Source organism: Xenopus tropicalis, chromosome 10 (genome assembly GCF_000004195.4).
Source record: "Xenopus tropicalis strain Nigerian chromosome 10, UCB_Xtro_10.0, whole genome shotgun sequence".
Classification (NCBI taxonomy): Eukaryota; Metazoa; Chordata; class Amphibia; order Anura; family Pipidae; genus Xenopus; species Xenopus tropicalis.
Genome location: NC_030686.2, coordinates 28,036,922 through 28,059,742, shown reverse-complemented (window position 1 = coordinate 28,059,742; position 22,821 = coordinate 28,036,922). Strand labels below are relative to the sequence as shown.

At 52.0% G+C, this 22,821-nt stretch overlaps 1 long non-coding RNA gene across 1 annotated transcript in view; it reads right to left on the bottom strand.

The window, feature by feature from the left end:
* Window positions 1-22,707, bottom strand: part of LOC116408041 — a 31,489-nt gene extending 8,782 nt beyond the window's left edge. Inside the window, exons 1-3 of the long non-coding RNA XR_004220689.1 lie at window positions 22,250-22,707; window positions 21,963-22,107; window positions 19,984-20,128 (exon numbers count right to left, since the gene is read on the bottom strand). This is a non-coding gene — a long non-coding RNA (uncharacterized LOC116408041). The remainder of the gene's footprint in view (window positions 1-19,983; window positions 20,129-21,962; window positions 22,108-22,249) is intronic.
* Between the last annotated feature and the right edge of the window lie 114 nt (window positions 22,708-22,821).

The window sequence follows — 22,821 nt, the reverse complement described above, 5'->3', positions numbered from 1 at the left end:
AGCACCAATGTATTATGGGAGCACTGCTGCTGGGCACCAATGTATTATGGGGGCACTGGGGCTGGGCACCAATGTATTATTGAGGCACTGCTGGGAACCAATGTATTATAGGGGCACTGCTGGTAACCACTGTATTAGGGGGAACTGCTGCTGGGCACCAATGTTTCATGGGGGCACTGCTGCTGGAAACCTATGTATTAGTGGGGCACTGCTGCTGGGCACCAATGTATTAGGGGGGCACTGCTGCTGGGCACCAATGTATTATGGGGGCACTGCTGCTGGGCACCAATGTATTAGGGGGGCACTGCTGCTGGGCACCAATGTATTAGGGGGGCAATGCTGCTGGGCACTAATGTATTAGGAGGGCACTGCTGCTGGGCACCAATTTATTAGGGAGGTACTGCTGCTGGGCACCAATGTATTAGGGGGCACTGCTGCTGGGCACCAATTTATTAGGGAGGTACTGCTGCTGGGCACCAATGTATTAGGGGGCACTGCTGCTGGGCACCAATGTATTATGGGGGCACTGGGGCTGGGCACCAATGTATTATTGAGGCACTGCTGGGAACCAATGTATTAGGGGGAACTGCTGCTGGGCACCAATGTTTTATGGGGGCACTGCTGCTGGAAACCTATGTATTAGTGGGGCACTGCTGCTGGGCACCAATGTATTAGGGGGGCACTGCTGCTGGGCACCAATGTATTATGGGGGCACTGCTGCTGGGCACCAATGTATTAGGGAGGCACTGCTGCTGGGCACCAATGTATTAGGGGGGCACTGCTGCTGGGCACCAATGTATTAGGGGGGCAATGCTGCTGGGCACTAATGTATTAGGAGGGCACTGCTGCTGGGCACCAATGTATTAGGGGGGCAATGCTGCTGGGCACTAATGTATTAGGAGGGCACTGCTGCTGGGCACCAATGTATTATGGGGGCACTGCTGGGCACCAATGTATTAGGGAGGCACTGCTGCTGGGCACCAATGTATTAGGGAAGCACTGCTGCTGGGCACCAATGTATTAGGGAGGCACTGCTGCTGGAAACCAATGTATTAGGGAGGCACTGCTGCTGGGCACCAATGTATTAGGGGGCACTGCTGCTGGGCACCAATGTATTAGGGAGGCACTGCTGCTGGGCACCAATGTATTAGGAGGGCACTGCTGCTGGAAACCAATGTATTAGGAGGGCACTGCTGCTGGGCACCAATGTATTAGGAGGGCACTGTTGCTGGAAACCAATGTATTAAGAGGACACTGCTGCTGGGCACCAATGTATTAGGGGGGCACTGCTGCTGGGCACCAAAGTATTAAGAGGACACTGCTGCTGGGCACCAATGTATTAGCGAGGCACTGCTGCTGGGCACCAATGTATTAGGGAGGCACTGCTGCTGGGAACCAATGTATTAAGAGGACACTGCTGCTGGGCACCAATGTATTAGGGAGGCACTGCTGCTGGGAACAAATGTATTAGGGAGGCACTGCTGCTGGGCACCAATGTATTAAGAGGACAATGCTGCTGGGCACCAATGTATTAGGGGGGCACTCCTGCTGGGCACCAATGTATTAGCGAGGCACTGCTGCTGGGCACCAATGTATTATGGGGGAACTGCTGGACACCAATGTATTATGGGGGCACTGCTGCTGGGCACCAATGTATTAGCGAGGCACTGCTGCTGGGATCCAATGTATTATGGGGGAACTGCTGAACACCAATGTATTATGGGGGCACTGCTGGACACCAATGTATTATGGGGGCACTGCTGGACACCAATGTATTATGGGGGCACTGCTGGACACCAATGTATTATGGGGGAACTGCTGGGCACCAATGTATTATGGGGGAACTGCTGGGCACCAATGTATTATGGGGAACTGCTGGGCACCAATGTATTATGGGGGCACTGCTGGACACCAATGTATTATGGGGGCACTGCTGGACACCAATGTATTATGGGGGCACTGCTGGGCACCAATGTATTAGGAAGGGCACTGCTGGACACCAATGTATTAGGGGGGCACTGCTGCTGGGAACCAATGTATTAGGGGGGCATTGCTGGACACCAATGTATTATGGGGGCACTGCTGGGCACCAATGTATTATGGGGGCACTGCTGGGCACCAATGTATTATGGGGGCACTGCTGGGCACCAATGTATTAGGAAGGGCACTGCTGGACACCAATGTATTAGGGGGGCACTGCTGCTGGGAACCAATGTATTAGGGGGGCATTTCTGGACACCAATGTATTATGGGGGCACTGCTGGGCACCAATGTATTATGGGGGCACTGCTGGGAACCAATGTATTAGGAAGGGCACTACTGGACACCAATGTATTAGGGGGGCACTGCTGCTGGGCACCAATGTATTATGGGGGCACTGCTGGACACCAATGTATTATGGGGGCACTGCTGGACACCAATGTATTAGGGGGGCACTGCTGCTGGGAACCAATGTATTAGGGGGGCATTGCTGCTGGGCACCAATGTATTATGGGGGCACTGCTGGACACCAATGTATTATGGGGGCACTGCTGGACACCAATGTATTATGGGGGCACTTCTGCTGGGCACCAATGTATTAGGGGGGCACTGCTGCTGGGCACCAATGTATTATGGGGGAACTGCTGGGCACCAATGTATTATGGGGGCACTGCTGGACACCAATGTATTATGGGAGCAATGCTGGGCACCAATATATTATGGGAGCACTGCTGCCGGGAACCAATGTATTATGGGGGCACTGCTGGGCACCAATGTATTATGGGGGCACTGCTGGTAACCAATGTATTAGGGGGCACTGCTGCTGGGCAAAAATGTATTATGGGGCACTGCAGGAAACCAATGTATTAGTGTGGCACTGCTGCTGGGCACCAAAGTATTAGGAGGGCACTACTGCTGGAAACCAATGTATTATGGGGGCACTGCTGGAAACCTATGTATTATGGGGGCACTGCTGGGCATTAATATATTATGGGGGCACTGCTGCTGGAAACCAATGTATTATGGGGGCACTGCTGGAAACCTATGTATTATGGGGGCACTGCTGGGCATTAATATATTATGGGGGCACTGCTGCTGGACACCAATGTATTATGGGGGCACTGATGCTGGGCACCAATGTATTATGGGAGCACTGATGCTGGGCACCAATGTATTATGGGAGCACTACTGCTGGGCACCAATGTATTATGGGGGCACTGATGCTGGGCACCAATGTATTATGGGAGCACTGATGCTGGGCACCAATGTATTATGGGAGCACTACTGCTGGGCACCAATGTATTATGGGGGCACTGATGCTGGGCACCAATGTATTATGGGGGCACTGCTGCTGGACACCAATGTATTAGGGGGGCACTGCTGCTGGGCACCAATGTATTATGGGGGCACTGCTGCTGGGCACCAATGTATTAGGGAGGCACTGCTGCTGGGCACCAATGTATTAGGGGGGCACTGCTGCTGGGCACCAATGTATTAGGAGGGCACTGCTGCTGGGCACCAATGTATTAGGGGGGCAATGCTGCTGGGCACTAATGTATTAGGAGGGCACTGCTGCTGGGCACCAATGTATTATGGGGGCACTGCTGGGCACCAATGTATTAGGGAGGCACTGCTGCTGGGCACCAATGTATTAGGGAAGCACTGCTGCTGGGCACCAATGTATTAGGGAGGCACTGCTGCTGGGCACCAATGTATTAGGAGGGCACTGCTGCTGGAAACCAATGTATTAGGGAGGCACTGCTGCTGGGCACCAATGTATTAGGGAGGCACTGCTGCTGGGCACCAATGTATTAGGAGGGCACTGCTGCTGGAAACCAATGTATTAAGAGGACACTGCTGCTGGGCACCAATGTATTAGGGGGGCACTGCTGCTGGGCACCAAAGTATTAAGAGGACACTGCTGCTGGAAACCAATGTATTAAGAGGACACTGCTGCTGGGCACCAATGTATTAGGGGGGCACTGCTGCTGGGCACCAAAGTATTAAGAGGACACTGCTGCTGGGCACCAATGTATTAGCGAGGCACTGCTGCTGGGCACCAATGTATTAGGGAGGCACTGCTGCTGGGAACCAATGTATTAAGAGGACACTGCTGCTGGAAACCAATGTATTAAGAGGACACTGCTGCTGGGCACCAATGTATTAGGGGGGCACTGCTGCTGGGCACCAAAGTATTAAGAGGACACTGCTGCTGGGCACCAATGTATTAGCGAGGCACTGCTGCTGGGCACCAATGTATTAGGGAGGCACTGCTGCTGGGCACCAATGTATTAGGGAGGCACTGCTGCTGGGAACAAATGTATTAGGGAGGCACTGCTGCTGGGCACCAATGTATTAAGAGGACACTGCTGCTGGGCACCAATGTATTAGGGGGGCACTCCTGCTGGGCACCAATGTATTAGCGAGGCACTGCTGCTGGGCACCAATGTATTATGGGGGAACTGCTGGACACCAATGTATTATGGGGGCACTGCTGCTGGGCACCAATGTATTAGCGAGGCACTGCTGCTGGACACCAATGTATTATGGGGGAACTGCTGGACACCAATGTATTATGGGGGCACTGCTGAACACCAATGTATTATGGGGGCACTGCTGGACACCAATGTATTATGGGGGCACTGCTGGACACCAATGTATTATGGGGGCACTGCTGAACACCAATGTATTATGGGGGCACTGCTGGACACCAATGTATTATGGGGGCACTGCTGGACACCAATGTATTATGGGGGCACTGCTGGACACCAATGTATTATGGGGGAACTGCTGGGCACCAATGTATTATGGGGGAACTGCTGGGCACCAATGTATTATGGGGGAACTGCTGGGCACCAATGTATTATGGGGGCACTGCTGGACACCAATGTATTATGGGAGCAATGCTGGGCACCAATATATTATGGGAGCACTGCTGCCGGGAAACAATGTATTATGGGGGCACTGCTGGGCACCAATGTATTATGGGGGCACTGCTGGTAACCAATGTATTAGGGGGCACTGCTGCTGGGCAAAAATGTATTATGGGGGCACTGCAGGAAACCAATGTATTAGTGTGGCACTGCTGCTGGGCACCAAAGTATTAGGAGGGCACTACTGCTGGAAACCAATGTATTATGGGGGCACTGCTGGAAACCTATGTATTATGGGGGCACTGCTGGGCATTAATATATTATGGGGGCACTGCTGCTGGACACCAATGTATTATGGGGGCACTGATGCTGGGCACCAATGTATTATGGGAGCACTGCTGCTGGGCACCAATGTATTATGGGGGCACTGATGCTGGGCACCAATGTATTATGGGAGCACTGCTGCTGGACACCAATGTATTAGGGGGGCACTGCTGGGCACCAATGTATTATGGGGGCACTGATGCTGGGCACCAATGTATTATGGGAGCACTGCTGCTGGGCACCAATGTATTATGGAGGCACTGCTGGACACCAATGTATTAGGGGGGCACTGCTGCTGGGAACCAACGTATTAGGTGGGCATTGCTGCTGGGCACCAATGTATTATGGGGGCCCTGCTGGACACCAATGTATTATGGGGGAACAGCTGGGCACCAATGTATTATGGGGGCACTGCTGGGCACCAATGTATTATGGGGGCACTGCTGGGCACCAATGTATTAGGAAGGGCACTGCTGGACACCAATGTATTAGGGGGGCACTGCTGCTGGGAACCAATGTATTAGGGGGGCATTGCTGGACACCAATGTATTATGGGGGCACTGCTGGGCACCAATGTATTATGGGGGCACTGCTGGGCACCAATGTATTATGGGGGCACTGCTGGGCACTAATGTATTAGGAAGGGCACTGCTGGACACCAATGTATTAGGGGGGCACTGCTGCTGGGAACCAATGTATTAGGGGGGCATTTCTGGACACCAATGTATTATGGGGGCACTGCTGGGCACCAATGTATTATGGGGGCACTGCTGGGAACCAATGTATTAGGAAGGGCACTACTGGACACCAATGTATTAGGGGGGCACTGCTGCTGGGCACCAATGTATTATGGGGGCACTGCTGGACACCAATGTATTATGGGGGCACTGCTGGACACCAATGTATTAGGGGGGCACTGCTGCTGGGAACCAATGTATTAGGGGGGCATTGCTGCTGGGCACCAATGTATTATGGGGGCACTGCTGGACACCAATGTATTATGGGGGCACTGCTGGACACCAATGTATTATGGGGGCACTTCTGCTGGGCACCAATGTATTAGGGGGGCACTGCTGCTGGGCACCAATGTATTATGGGGGAACTGCTGGGCACCAATGTATTATGGGGGCACTGCTGGACACCAATGTATTATGGGAGCAATGCTGGGCACCAATATATTATGGGAGCACTGCTGCCGGGAACCAATGTATTATGGGGGCACTGCTGGGCACCAATGTATTATGGGGGCACTGCTGGTAACCAATGTATTAGGGGGCACTGCTGCTGGGCAAAAATGTATTATGGGGCACTGCAGGAAACCAATGTATTAGTGTGGCACTGCTGCTGGGCACCAAAGTATTAGGAGGGCACTACTGCTGGAAACCAATGTATTATGGGGGCACTGCTGGAAACCTATGTATTATGGGGGCACTGCTGGGCATTAATATATTATGGGGGCACTGCTGCTGGAAACCAATGTATTATGGGGGCACTGCTGGAAACCTATGTATTATGGGGGCACTGCTGGGCATTAATATATTATGGGGGCACTGCTGCTGGACACCAATGTATTATGGGGGCACTGATGCTGGGCACCAATGTATTATGGGAGCACTGATGCTGGGCACCAATGTATTATGGGAGCACTACTGCTGGGCACCAATGTATTATGGGGGCACTGATGCTGGGCACCAATGTATTATGGGAGCACTGCTGCTGGACACCAATGTATTAGGGGGGCACTGCTGCTGGGCACCAATGTATTATGGAGGCACTGCTGGACACCAATGTATTAGGGGGGCACTGCTGCTGGGAACCAATGTATTAGGTGGGCATTGCTGCTGGGCACCAATGTATTATGGGGGCACTGCTGGACACCAATGTATTATGGGGGAACAGCTGGGCACCAATGTATTATGGGGGCACTGCTGGGCACCAATGTATTATGGGGGCACTGCTGGGCACCAATGTATTAGGAAGGGCACTGCTGGACACCAATGTATTAGGGGGGCACTGCTGCTGGGAACCAATGTATTAGGGGGGCATTGCTGGACACCAATGTATTATGGGGGCACTGCTGGGCACCAATGTATTATGGGGGCACTGCTGGGCACCAATGTATTATGGGGGCACTGCTGGGCACCAATGTATTAGGAAGGGCACTGCTGGACACCAATGTATTAGGGGGGCACTGCGGCTGGGAAACAATGTATTAGGGGGGCATTTCTGGACACCAATGTATTATGGGGGCACTGCTGGGCACCAATGTATTATGGGGGCACTGCTGGGAACCAATGTATTAGGAAGGGCACTACTGGACACCAATGTATTAGGGGGGCACTGCTGCTGGGCACCAATGTATTATGGGGGCCACTGCTGGACACCAATGTATTATGGGGGCACTGCTGGACACCAATGTATTAGGGGGGCACTGCTGCTGGGAACCAATGTATTAGGGGGGCATTGCTGCTGGGCACCAATGTATTATGGGGGCACTGCTGGACACCAATGTATTATGGGGGCACTTCTGCTGGGCACCAATGTATTAGGGGGGCACTGCTGCTGGGCACCAATGTATTAGGGGGGCACTCCTGCTGGACACCAATGTATTAGGAGGGCACTGCTGCTGGGAACAAATGTATTAGGGGGCACTGCTGCTGGGAACCAATGTATTAGGGGGGAACTGCTGGGCACCTAATGTATTATGGGGGCACTGCTGGGCACCAATGTATTATGGGGGCACTGCTGGGCACCAATGTATTAGGAAGGGCACTGCTGGGAACCAATGTATTATAGGGGCACTGCTGCTGGGCACCAATGTATTATGGGGGCACTGCTGCTGGGAACCACTGTATTATGGGGGCACTGCTGGACACCAATGTATTATGGGGGCACTTCTGCTGGGCACCAATGTATTAGGGGGGCACTGCTGCTGGGCACCAATGTATTAGGAGGGCACTGCTGCTGGAAACCAATGTATTAGGATGGCACTGCTGCTGGGCACCAATGTATTATGGGGGAACTGCTGGGCACCAATGTATTATGGGGGAACTGCTGGGCACCAATGTATTATGGGGGCATTGCTGGGCACCAATATATTATGGGGGCACTGCTGGGCACCAATGTATTAGGGGGGCACTGCTGGACACCAATGTATTAGGGGGGCACTGCTGGACACCAATGTATTAGGGGGGCACTGCTGCTGGGCACCAATGTATTATGGGGGCACTGCTGGACACCAATGTATTATGGGGGCACTGCTGGACACCAATGTGTTAGGGGGGCACTGCTGCTAGGCACCAATGTATTAGGGGGGCACTGCTGCTGGGCACCAATGTATTATGGGGGCACTGCTGGACACCAATGTATTATGGGGGCACTGCTGGACACCAATGTATTAGGGGGGCACTGCTGCTGGACACCAATGTATTATGGGGGCACTGCTGGACACCAATGTATTATGGGGGCACTGCTGGACACCAATGTATTAGGGGGGCACTGCTGCTGGACACCAATGTATTAGGGGGGCACTGCTGCTGGACACCAATGTATTAGGGGGGCACTGCTGCTGGACACCAATGTATTATGGGGGCACTGCTGGACACCAATGTATTATGGGGGCACTTCTGCTGGGCACCAATGTATTAGGGGGGCACTGCTGCTGGACACCAATGTATTAGGGGGGCACTGCTGCTGGACACCAATGTATTAGGAGGGCACTGCTGCTGGGCACCAATGTATTAGGGGGCACTGCTGCTGGGAACCAATGTATTAGGGGGCACTGCTGCTGGGCACCAATGTATTATGGGGGAACTGCTGGGCACCAATGTATTATGGGGGAACTGCTGGGCACCAATGTATTATGGGGGCACTGCTGGACACCAATGTATTATAGGGGCACTGCTGGGCACCAATGTATTATGAGGGCACTGCTGGGCACCAATTTATTATGGGGGCACTGCTGGGCACCAATGTATTAGGGGGGCACTGCTGCTGGGAACCAATGTATTAGGGGGGCACTGCTGCTGGGCACCAATGTATTATGGGGGCACTGCTGGACACCAATGTATTATGAGGGCACTGCTGGGCACCAATTTATTATGGGGGCACTGCTGGGCACCAATGTATTAGGGGGGCACTGCTGCTGGGAACCAATGTATTAGGGGGGCACTGCTGCTGGGCACCAATGTATTATGGGGGCACTGCTGCTGGGCACCAATGTATTATAGGGGCACTGCTGCTGGGAACCAATGTATTATAGGGGCACTGCTGCTGGGAACCAATGTATTATGGGGGCACTGCTGCTGGGAACCAATGTATTATAGGGGCACTGCTGCTGGGCACCAATGTATTAGGGGGGCACTGCTGCTGGGCACCAATGTATTAGGAGGGCACTGCTGCTGGGCACCAATGTATTAGGATGGCACTGCTGCTGGGCACCAATGTATTAGCGAGGAACTGCTGCTGGGAACCAATGTATTATGGGGGAACTGCTGGGCACCAATGTATTATGGGGGAACTGCTGGGCACCAATGTATTATGGGGGCACTGCTGGACACCAATGCATTATGGGGGCACTGCTGGACACCAATGTATTAGGGGGGAACTGCTGGGCGACAATGTATTATGGGGGCACTGCTGTTGGGCACCAATGTATTATGGGGGAACTGCTGGGCACCAATGTATTATGGGGGAACTGCTGGGCACCAATCTTTATGGGGGCACTGCTGGACACCAATGTATTATGGGGGCACTGCTGGAAACCAATGTATTATGAGGGCACTGCTGGGCCCCAATGTATTATAGGGGCACTGCTGGGCACCAATGTATTAGGGGGGCACTGCTGCTGGGCACCAATGTATTAGGAGGGCACTGCTGCTGGGCACCAATGTATTAGGAGGGCACTGCTGCTGGGCACCAATGTATTAGGATAACACTGCTGCTGGGCACCAATGTATTATGGGGGAACTGCTGGGCACAAATGTATTATGGGGGCACTGCTGGATACCAATGTATTATGGGGGCACTGCTGGATACCAATGTATTATGGGGGCACTGCTGGGCACCAATGTATTAGGGGGGCACTGCTGGGCACCAATGTATTAGGGGGGCACTGCTGCTGGGCACCAATGTATTATGGGGGCACTGCTGGGCACCAATGTATTATGGGGACACTGCTGGTAACCAATGTATTAGTGTGGCACTGCTGCTGGGCACCAAAGTATTAGAAGGGCACTACTGATGGGCACCAATGTATTAGGAGGGAACTGCTGCTGGGCACAAAGGTATAAGGAGTGCACTGCTGCTGGAAACCAATGTAATAGGGGGCACTGCTGCTGGAAACCTATGTATTATGGGGGCACTGCTGCTGGGCACCAATGTATTAGGGGGGCACTGCTGGGCACCAACGTATTATGGGGCCAATGCTGGACACCAATGTATTAGGGGGCACTGCTGCTGGGCACCAATGTATTATGGGAGCACTGCTGCTGGGCACCAATGTATTATGGGGGCACTGGGGATGGGCACCAATGTATTATTGGGGCACTGCTGGTAACCACTGTATTAGGGGGCACTGCTGCTGGGCACCAATATATTATGGGGACACTGCTGGACACCAATGTATTATGGGGGCACTGCTGGGCACCAATGTATTAGGGGGGCACTGCTGCTGGGTACCAATGTATTAGGGGGGTATTGCTGCTGGGCACCAATGTATTATGGGGGCATTGCTGGACACCAATGTATTATGGGGGCACTTCTGCTGGGCACCAATGTATTAGGGGGGCACTGCTGCTGGGAACCAATGAATTATGGGGGCAATGCTGCTGGGCACCAATGAATTATGGGGGCAATGCTGCTGGGCACCAATGTATTAGGAGGGCACTGCTGCTGGGCACCAAAGTATTAGGGGGGCACTGCTGCTGGGAACCAATTAGGGGGGCACTGCTGCTGGGCACCAATGTATTAGGGGGGCAATGCTGCTGGGCACCAATGTATTATGGGGGCACTGCTGCTGGACACCAATGTATTAGGGAGGCACTGCTGCTGGGTACCAATGTATTCGGGGGGCACTGCTGCTGGGCACCAATGTATTAAGGAGGCACTGCTGCTGGGCACCAATGTATTAGGGGGGCACTGCTGCTGGGCACCAATGTATTAGGAGGGCACTGCTGCTGGGCACCAATGTATTAGGAGGGAACTGCTGGTGGGCATCAATGTATTAGGAGGGCAATGCTGCTGGGCACTAATGTATTAGGAGGGCAATGCTGCTGGGCACCAATGTATTAGGAGGGCACTGCTGCTGGGCACCAATGTATTATGGGGGCACTGCTGCTGGGAACCAATGTATTAGGAGGGCACTGCTGCTGGGTACCAATGTATTATGGGGGCAATGCTACTGGGCACTAATGTAATAGGAGGGCACTGCTGCTGGAAACCAATGTATTAGGGGGGCACTGCTGCTGGGCACCAATGTATTATGGGGGCTCTGGGGCTGGGAACCTATGTATTATAGGGGCACTGCTGGTAACCACTGTATTAGGGGGGCACTGCTGCTGGAAACCTATTTATTATGGGGGCACTGCTGCTGGGCACCAATGTATTAGGGGGGCACTGCTGGGCACCAACGTATTATCGGGCCAATGCTGGACACCAATGTATTAGGGGGCACTGCTGCTGGGCACCAATGTATTATGGGAGCACTGCTGCTGGGCACCAATGTATTATGGGGGCACTGGGGCTGGGCACCAATGTATTATTGGGGCACTGCTGGGAACCAATGTATTAGGGGGCACTGCTGCTGGTCACCAATGTATTATGGGGGCTCTGGGGCTGGTAACCACTGTATTAGAGGGCACTGCTGCTGGGCACCAATATATTATGGGGACACTGCTGGACACCAATGTATTATGGGGGCACTGCTGGGCACCAATGTATTAGGGGGGCACTGCTGCTGGGTACCAATGTATTAGGGGGGTATTGCTGCTGGGCACCAATGTATTATGGGGGCATTGCTGGACACCAATGTATTATGGGGGCACTTCTGCTGGGCACCAATGTATTAGGGGGGCACTGCTGCTGGGCACCAATGAATTATGGGGGTAATGCTGCTGGGCACCAATGAATTATGGGGGCAATGGTGCTGGGCACCAATGTATTAGGAGGGCACTGCTGCTGGGCACCAAAGTATTAGGGGGGCACTGCTGCTGGGAACCAATTAGGGGGGCACTGCTGCTGGGCACCAATGTATTAGGGGGGCAATGCTGCTGGGCACCAATGTATTATGGGGGCACTGCTGCTGGACACCAATGTATTAGGGAGGCACTGCTGCTGGGCACCAATGTATTCGGGGGGCACTGCTGCTGGGCACCAATGTATTAAGGAGGCACTGCTGCTGGGCACCAATGTATTAGGGGGGCACTGCTGCTGGGCACCAATGTATTAGGAGGGCACTGCTGCTGGGCACCAATGTATTAGGAGGGGCACTGCTGCTGGGGAACCAATGTATTAGGGAGACACTGCTGCTGGGCACCAATGTATTAGGAGGGCACAGCTGCTGGAAACCAATGTATTAGGAGGGCACTGCTGCTGGGCACCAATGTATTAGGAGGGCACTTCTGCTGGGCACCAATGTATTAGGAGGGCACTGCTGCTGGGCACCAATGTATTAGGGGGGCACTGCTGCTGGGCACCAATGTATTAGGGGGGCACTGCTGCTGGGCACCAATGTATTATTGGGGCACTGCTGGGAACCAATGTATTAGGGGGCACTGCTGCTGGGCACCAATGTATTGTGGGGGCTCTGGGGCTGGGAACCAATGTATTATAGGGGCACTGCTGCTGGTAACCACTGTATTAGGGGGCACTGCTGCTGGGCACCAATGTATTATGGGGACACTGCTGGACACCAATGTATTATGGGGGCACTGCTGGGCACCAATGTATTAGGGGGGCACTGCTGCTGGGTACCAATGTATTAGGGGGGTATTGCTGCTGGGCACCAATGTATTATGGGGGCATTGCTGGACACCAATGTATTATGGGGGCACTTCTGCTGGGCACCAATGTATTAGGGGGGCACTGCTGCTGGGCACCAATGAATTATGGGGGCAATGCTGCTGGGCACCAATGAATTATGGGGGCAATGCTGCTGGGCACCAATGTATTAGGAGGGCACTGCTGCTGGGCACCAAAGTATTAGGGGGGCACTGCTGCTGGGAACCAATTAGGGGGGCACTGCTGCTGGGCACCAATGTATTAGGGGGGCAATGCTGCTGGGCACCAATGTATTATGGGAGCACTGCTGCTGGGCACCAATGTATTCGGGGGGCACTGCTGCTGGGCACCAATGTATTAAGGAGGCACTGCTGCTGGGCACCAATGTATTAGGGGGGAACTGCTGCTGGGCACCAATGTATTAGGAGGGCACTGCTGCTGGGCACCAATGTATTAGGAGGGCACTGCTGCTGGGCATCAATGTATTAGGAGGGCAATGCTGCTGGGCACTAATGTATTAGGAGGGCAATGCTGCTGGGCACCAATGTATTAGGAGGGCACTGCTGCTGGGCACCAATGTATTATGGGGGCACTGCTGCTGGGAACCAATGTATTAGGAGGGCACTGCTGCTGGGTACCAATGTATTATGGGGGCAATGCTGCTGGGCACTAATGTATTAGGGGGGCACTGCTGCTGGGCACCAATGTATTAGGAGGGCACAGCTGCTGGAAACCAATGTATTAGGAGGGCACTGCTGCTGGGCACCAATGTATTAGGAGGGCACTGCTGCTGGGCACCAATGTATTAGGAGGGCACTGCTGCTGGGCACCAATGTATTAGGGGGGCACTGCTGCTGGGCACCAATGTATTAGGAGGGCACTGCTGCTGGGCACCAATGTATTAGGAGGGCACTGCTGCTGGGCACCAATGTATTAGGGAGGCACTGCTGCTGGGCACCAATGTATTAGGAGGGCACAGCTGCTGGGCACCAATGTATTAGGAGGGCACTGCTGCTGGCACCAATGTATTAGGAGGGCACTGCTGCTGGCACCAATGTATTAGGAGGGGCACTGCTGCTGGGCACCAATGTATTAGGGGGGCACTGCTGCTGGGCACCAATGTATTAGGGGGGCACTGCTGCTGGGCACCAATGTATTAGGGGGGCACTGCTGCTGGGCACCAATGTATTAGGGGGGCACTGCTGCTGGAAACCAATGTATTAGGGAGGCACTGCTGCTGGGCACCAATGTATTAGGAGGGCACTGCTGCTGGGCATCAATGTATTATGGGGCCAATGCTGCTGGGCACTAATATATTAGGAGGGCACTGCTGCTGGGCACCAATGTATAAGAGGACACTGCTGCTGGGCACCAATCTATTAGTGGGGGCACTGCTGCTGGGCACCAATGTATTAGGAGGGCACTGCTGCTGGGCACCAATGTATTAAGAGGACACTGCTGCTGGGCACCAATGTATTAGGGGGGCACAACTGCTGGGCCACCAATGTATTAGGAGGGCACTGCTGCTGGGCACCAATGTATTAGCGAGGCACTGCTGCTGGCGCCAATGTATTATGGGGCACTGCTGGACACCAATGTATTATGGAGCACTGCTGCTGGGACCAATGTATTATGGGGCACTGCTGGCACCAATGTATTATGAGCACTGCTGGGCAACCATGTATTATGGGGCACTGCTGGGCACCAATGTATTATGGCACTGCTGCTGGAACCAATGTATTATGGGGGCACTGCTGCTGGGGCCACCAATGTATTATGGGAGCACTGCTGCTGGCCACCAATGTATTAGGGGGGCACTGCGGAACCAATGTATTAGGCTGTGGCACTGGCGCTGGGCACCAATGTATTTTAGGGGGCACTGCTCGGGAACCAATGTATTATGGGGGCACTGCTGCTGGGCACCAATGTATTATGGGGCACTGTCTGGGCACCAATGTATTAGGGGGCACTGCTGCTGGGCACCAATGTATTATGGGGGCAGCTGCTGGGCACCAATGTATTAGGGGCACTGCTGCTGGGAACCAATGTATTTAGGGGGCACTGCTGCTGGGCACCAATTTATTAGGGGGCACTGCTGCTGGGAACCAATGTATTATGGGGCACTGCTGGGCTTGGGCACCAATTTATTATGGGGGCACTGCTGCTGGGCACCAATGTATTATAGGGGCACTGCTGCTGGGAACCAATGTATTATGGGGGCACTGCTGCTGGGAACCAATAGTATTATAGGGGCACTGCTGCTGGGAACCAATGTATTATGGGGGCACTGCTGCTGTGAACCAATGTATTATGGGGGCACTGCTGCTGGGAACCAATGTATTATAGGGGCACTGCTGGTGGGTACCAATGTATTATGGGAGCACTGCTGCTGGACATCAATGTATTAGGGGGGCACTGCTGCTGGGCACCAATGTATTAGGAGGGCACTGCTGCTGGGCACCAATGTATTAGGATGGCACTGCTGCTGGGCACCAATGTATTGGGATGGCACTGCTGCTGGGCACCAATGTATTAGCGAGGCACTGCTGCTGGGAACCAATGTATTATGGGGGAACTGCTGTGCACCAATGTATTATGGGGGCACTGCTGGACACCAATGTATTATGGGGGCACTGCTGGACACCAATGTATTATGGGGGCACTGCTGGACACCAATGTATTATGGGGGCACTGCTGGACACCAATGTATTAGGGGGGAACTGCTGGGCACCAATGTATTATAGGGGCACTGCTGCTGGGCACCAATGTATTATGGGGGAACTCCTGGGCACCAATGTATTATGGGGGAACTGCTGGGCACCAATCTTTATGGGGGCACTGCTGGACACCAATGTATTATGGGGGCACTGCTGGGCACCAATGTATTAGGGGGGCACTGCTGCTGGGCACCAATGTATTAGGAGGGCACTGCTGCTGGGCACCAATGTATTAGGAGGGCACTGCTGCTGGGCACCAATGTATTAGGATAACACTGCTGCTGGGCACCAATGTATTAGCGAGGCACTGCTGCTGGGCACCAATGTATTATGGGGGAACTGCTGGGCACAAATGTATTATGGGGGAACTGCTGGGCACCAATCTTTATGGGGGCACTGCTGGACACCAATGTATTATGGGGGCACTGCTGGACACCAATGTATTATGGGGGCACTGCTGCTGGGCACCAATGTATTATGGGGGAACTGCTGGGCACCAATGTAATCTGGGGGCACTGCTGGATACCAATGTATTATGGGGGCACTGCTGGATACCAATGTATTATGGGGACACTGCTGGGCACCAATGGATTAGGGGGGCACTGCTGGGCACCAATGTATTAGGGGGGCACTGCTGCTGGGCACCAATGTATTATGGGGGCACTGCTGGGCACCAATGTATTATGGGGACACTGCTGGTAACCAATGTATTAGGGGGCACAGCTGCTGGGCAAAAATGTATTATGGGGGCACTGCAGGAAACCAATGTATTAGTGTGGCACTGCTGCTGGGCACCAAAGTATTAGGAGGGCACTACTGATGGGCACCAATGTATTAGGAGGGAACTGCTGCTGGGCACCAACGTATTAGGGGGGCACTGCTGCTGGGCACAAACGTATAAGGAGGGCACTGCTGCTGGAAACCAATGTAATAGGGGGCACTGCTGCTGGAAACCTATGTATTATGGGGGCACTGCTGCTGGGCACCAATGTATTATGGGGGCACTGCTGCTGGACACCAATGTATTAGGGGCACTGCTGCTGGGCACCAATGTATTAAGGGGGCACTGCTGCTGGGCACCAATGTATTAGGGGGGCACTGCTGCTGGGCACCAATGTATTAGGAGGGCACTGCTACTGGGCACCAATGTATTAGGAGGGCACTGCTGCTGGGCATCAATGTATTAGGAGGGCACTGCTGCTGGGCACTAATGTATTAGGAGGGCACTGCTGCTGGGCACCAATGTATTATGGGGGCACTGCTGCTGGGAACCAATATATTAGGAGGGCACTGCTGCTGGGCACCAATGTATTAGGAGGGCACTGCTGCTGGGCATCAATGTATTATGGGGGCAATGCTGCTGGGCACTAATGTATTAGGAGGGCACTGCTGCTGGGCACCAATGTATTATGGGGGCACTGTTGCTGGAAACCAATGTATTAGGGAGGCACTGCTGCTGGGCACCAATGTATTAGGGAGGCACTGCTGCTGGGCACCAATGTATTAAGGAGGCACTGCTGCTGGGCACCAATGTATTAGGGAGGCACTGCTGCTGGGCACCAATGTATTATGGGGGCACTGCTGGGCACCAATGTATTATGGGGGCACTGCTGGTAACCAATGTATTAGGGGGCACTGCTGCTGGGCACCAAAGTATTAGGAGGGCACTACTGCTGGAAACCAATGTAATAGGGGGCACTGCTGCTGGAAACCAATGTATGATGGGGGCACTGCTGAACACCAATGTATTATGGGGGCACTGCTGAACACCAATGTATTATGGGGCAGCTGCTGAACACCAATGTATTATGGGGGCACTGCTGAACACCAATGTATTATGGGGGCACTGCTGAACACCAATGTATTATGGGGGCACTGCTGGACACCAATGTATTATGGGGGCATTGCTGCTGGGCACCATGTATTATGGGGCACTGATGCTGGGACACCAATGTATTATGGGGCACTGCTGGAAACCAATGTATTAGGGGGCCACTTCTGCTGGGCACCAATGTATTATGGGGGCACTGCTGGACACCAATGTATTATGGGGGCACTGCTGGACACCAATGTATTAGGGGGCCACTTCTGCTGGGCACCAATGTATTATGGGGGCACTGCTGGACACCAATGTATTATGGGTGCACTGCTGGACACCAATGTATTAGGGGGCCACTTCTGCTGGGCACCAATGTATTATGGGGGCACTGCTGGACACCAATGTATTAGGAGGGCACTGCTGCTGGGCATCAATGTATTAGGAGGGCACTGCTGCTGGGCATCAATGTATTAGGAGGGCACTGCTGCTGGGCACCAATGTATTAGGAGGGCACTGCTGCTGGGCACCAATGAATTAGGAGGGCACTGCTGCTGGGCACCAATGAATTAGGAGGGCACTGCTGCTGAACACCAATGTATTATAGGGGCACTGCTGGGCACCAATGTATTAGGGGGCACTGCTGCTGGGCACCAGTGTATTATGGGGGCACTGCTGGACACCAATGTATTAGGAGGGCACTGCTGCTGGGCATCAATGTATTAGGAGGGCACTGCTGCTGGGCACCAATGTATTAGAGGGGCCCTGGCTACCAATGTTTGTGTGCCCTTTGTACTGATGAGATGGGTCACTGGGGGAGGGGCCATTGGGGGGCAGGGCGTGGGAGGAGGAGGGCCCAGAAAATTTTGTTGTGAGGGGCCGTGATTTCTGATGGCGGCCCTGTGCAACCCTATTTATGCCACTGCCAATGCTTGAGTAACTGCAAGTACAGGTATGGGATCCCTTATGTGGAAACCCATTATCCAGAAAGCTCTGAATTACGTAAAGCCCGTTTCCCATAGACTCCATTTTAATCAAATAATACAGAATTTTAAAACGGATTTGCTTTTTCTCTGTAATAATAAAACAGTACCTTGTTATTGATCCCAACTAAGATATAAATAATCCTTATTAGATGCAAAACCATCCTATTGGGTTTAATTAATGGTTTATTGATTTTTTAGTTCACTTAAGGTATGGTGATCCGAATTACGGAAAGAGCCCTGTTCCGGAATACCCTTGTCTTAAGCATTCTGGATAACGGGTCCTATACCTGTACAATATAACCCCTATTTTGGCTGTATTAGTCAAATTGTCCAGTTAGTGATAGAGCAGGGGGTACATGTGATTCTCTATCTTCAGGATGAGCCTTCACAAAGTGGAAGCGACTATACGGAGGGTGTTGTACAACTACACCTCCCACTGCAACGTGTATGTGAGAAGTACAATGATACCAATACTGTAGGTGGACGCCAGGAGCTCTTGCAAACAAAAGATAACTATTTGTCCTAGACCAGTGCTGTCCAACTGGCGGCCCGCGACCCCCCTCTGTGTGGCCCCCCACCTGTCTGGCTGCTTTGATGGCTTACTCTTGTAAGTGTTAGCTTTAAATGGTATCAGTACTGAGATTAACTGCCCCCCCTGCATTGCTCATACCTCAGATTCAGGTTGTAATCCCTCTGTATTGTTTAAATATGTAATTCCCTGTGTTGTTCACACCTTTTAGTTTCTGCATTGTTCTACCCCTGCAGTGTTCACACCTCAGGCTCAGGCTGTAATCACCCACATTGTTTCCCTGTTCACACCTCAGACAAGACTGTAGGAGAAGTAGAAACCCACAAATAATCCCTGCACACTACAAAAAGAACATATACTGTGGTGGTACTGCAATTAAAAAGTTTTTTAATATATAATTATTGTACAGACTGTAGGCAGAGTATGGCACACACAGACACTCAGGCAGGGTAGGGAAGGCAGAGTATGGCACACACAGGCATGGTAGGGAAGGCAGAGTATGGCACACACAGGCATGGTAGGGCAGGAAGAGTATAGCAGGTTTTTTGCTGTACTACAACCATTAATATGGGTATGGTCATGTGATAACACGGGTGTGGTTTCAAGTGGGTGTGGTTTCAAAAAGGGGAGTGGTCAAAACTGGCTTCCATTATCGGCCCTCCACCACAAAGGTCGGAAAAATTCCGGCCCTCGGTACCACAGAAGTTGGACAGCACTGTCCTAGACAAATGATGGTAATGCAGAGCAAATCAATACTTACCCTTGAGGAGGTATAACAGGATTTCAGCAATACAATTGATGTTAAAGCAGATCTAACAGTTGAAGTATGGTGTCCATCGGTTTCTCCCTCTCATATAGAGTTTGGGCACCGTAAGTTGGGCCTATTCCCTGGCACTTCTGTGTCCCTAAACAAAGGCAAGTAAGTCTGTTAGGAGACTACTCCTTTACTCTCCTCTCATGGATGGAGCAAGAAAGCTGCTCTTTCTAAATACATACTGTCTGACTCACTTTCCTGCTCTGATATTATTTAACCTGTTCTCACTTTACCTCGTTCACGGGGTCCCTGCGCCCCAACTTCACTAAGGGTACTGGTCCCCTTCGGTCGGAACCTTCTGGGCCTTGTGGATCCCAGTTTCTGGGAGACATTCACATACGTCAGATGCTGCAGGCCAAGAAGAAAGAACCACCCCTCTCCTAACACCATATTAAAGTGTGGCAGGGTGTGGTCTAGCCTTGGGCCAATAATAAGGTATATGGTAATACCAAATAGATACATCAATCCCTGCCTAGTGACAAGGAGAAAGGAAAGGTAGTGTTTAAAGCCATAGAGGCACATTAACCCTATGGGTCCCTACAACTACTTTGCAGTTACTTTAGAGTCTGTAAAATAACACTGTGGGTAAAAAAACATCACAGATTGAGTAATAATGTTGGACCTTGCACTTAGGACTTGCTTCATAAATGAGCCCTATTGTGGAAGAAAATAAAATTTAGAAAAATGTTCTAGTTCCTGTGAACCAATGTATTAGGGGGCACTGCTGGACACCAATGTATTAGGGGGCACTGCTGCTGGGCACCAATGTATTAGGGGGGCACTGCTGGACACCAATGTATTATGGGGGAACTGCTGCTGGGCACCAATGAATTGGGGGGGGCACTGTTGCTGGGCACCAATGTATTATAGGGGCACTGCTGGGCATGAATGTATTAGGGGGCACTGTTGCTGGGCACCAATGTATTATTGGAGCACTGCTGCTGGGCACCAATGTATTAGGGGGGCACTGCTGCTGGGCACCAATGTATTAGGGGGGCACTGCTGGAAACCTATGTATTATGGGGGCACTGCTGCTGGGCACAAATGTATTCTAGGGGCACTGCTTGGCATTAATATATTATGGGGGCACTGCTGCTGGACACCAATGTATTAGGGGAGCACTGCTGCTGGGCACCAATGTATTCTAGGGGCACTGCTTGGCATTAATATATTATGGGGGCACTGCTGCTGGACACCAATGTATTAGGGGAGCACTGCTGCACACAAATGTATTAGGGGGCACTGTTGGACACCAATGTATTATTGGAGCACTGCTGCTGGGCACCAATGTATTAGGGGGGCACTGCTGGACACCAATGTATTAGGGGGGCACTGCTGCTGGGCACCAATGTATTATGGGGGCACTGCTGCTGGGCACCAATGTATTATGGGGGCACTGCTGCTGGGCACAAATGTATTCTAGGGGCACTGCTTGGCATTAATATATTATGGGGGCACTGCTGGGCACCAATGTATTAGGGGGCACTGCTGCTGGACACCAATGTATTATAGGGGCACTGCTGGGCACCAATGTATTATAGGGGCACTGCTGCTTAAGGTATGGTGATCCGAATTACGGAAAGAGCCTTGTTCCGGAATACCCTTGGTCTTAAGCATTCTGGATAACGGGTTCTGGATAACGGGTCCTATACCTGTAAAATATAACCCCTATTTGGCTGTATTAGTCAAATTGTCCAGTTAGTGATAGAGCAGGGGGTACATGTGACTCTCTATCTTCAGGATGAGCCTTCACAAAGTGGAAGCGACTATACAGGAGGGTGTTGTGCAACTACACCTCTCACTGCAACGTGTATGTGAGAAGTACAATAATACTAATACTGTAGGTGGACCCCAGGAGCTCTTGCAAACAAAAGATAACTTTGTCCTAGACAAATGATGGGAATGCAGGGCAAATCAATACTTACCCTTGAGGAGGTATAACAGGATTTCAGCAATACAATTGATGTTAAAGCAGATCTAACAGTTGAAGTTTGGTGTCCAACGGTTTCTCCCTCTCATATAGAGTTTGGGCACCATAAGTTGGGCCTATTCCCTGGCACTTCTGTGTCCCTAAACAAAGGCAAGTAAGTCTGTTAGGAGACTACTCCTTTACTCTCCTCTCATGGATGGAGCAAGAAAGCTGCTCTTTCTAAATACATACTGTCTGACTCACTTTCCTGCTCTGATATTACTTAACCTGTTCTCACTTTACCTCGTTCACGGGATCCCTGCGCCCCAACTTCACTAAGGGTACTGGTCCCCTTCGGTCGGAACCTTCTGGGCCTTGTGGATCCCAGTTTCTGGGAGACATTCACATACGTCAGATGCTGCAGGCCAAGAAGAAAGAACCACCCCTCTCCTAACACCATATTAAAGTGTGGCAGGGTGTGGTCTAGCCTTGGGCCAATAATAAGGTATATGGTAATACCAAATAGATACATCAATCCCTGCCTAGTGACAAGAAGAAAGGAAAGGTAGTGTTTAAAGCCATAGAGGCACATTAACCCTATGGGTCCCTACAACTACTTTGCAGTAACTTTAGAGTCTGTAAAATAACACTGTGGGTAAAAAAACATCACAGATTGAGTAATAATGTTGGACCTTGCACTTAGGACTTTCTTCATAAATGAGCCCTATTGTGGAAGAAAATAAAATTTAGAAAAATGTTCTAGTTCCTGTGAACCAATGTATTAGGGGGCACTGCTGCTGGGCACCAATGTATTACGGGGCACTGCTGCTGGGCACCAATGTATTAGGGGGCACTGCTGCTGGGCACCAATGTAT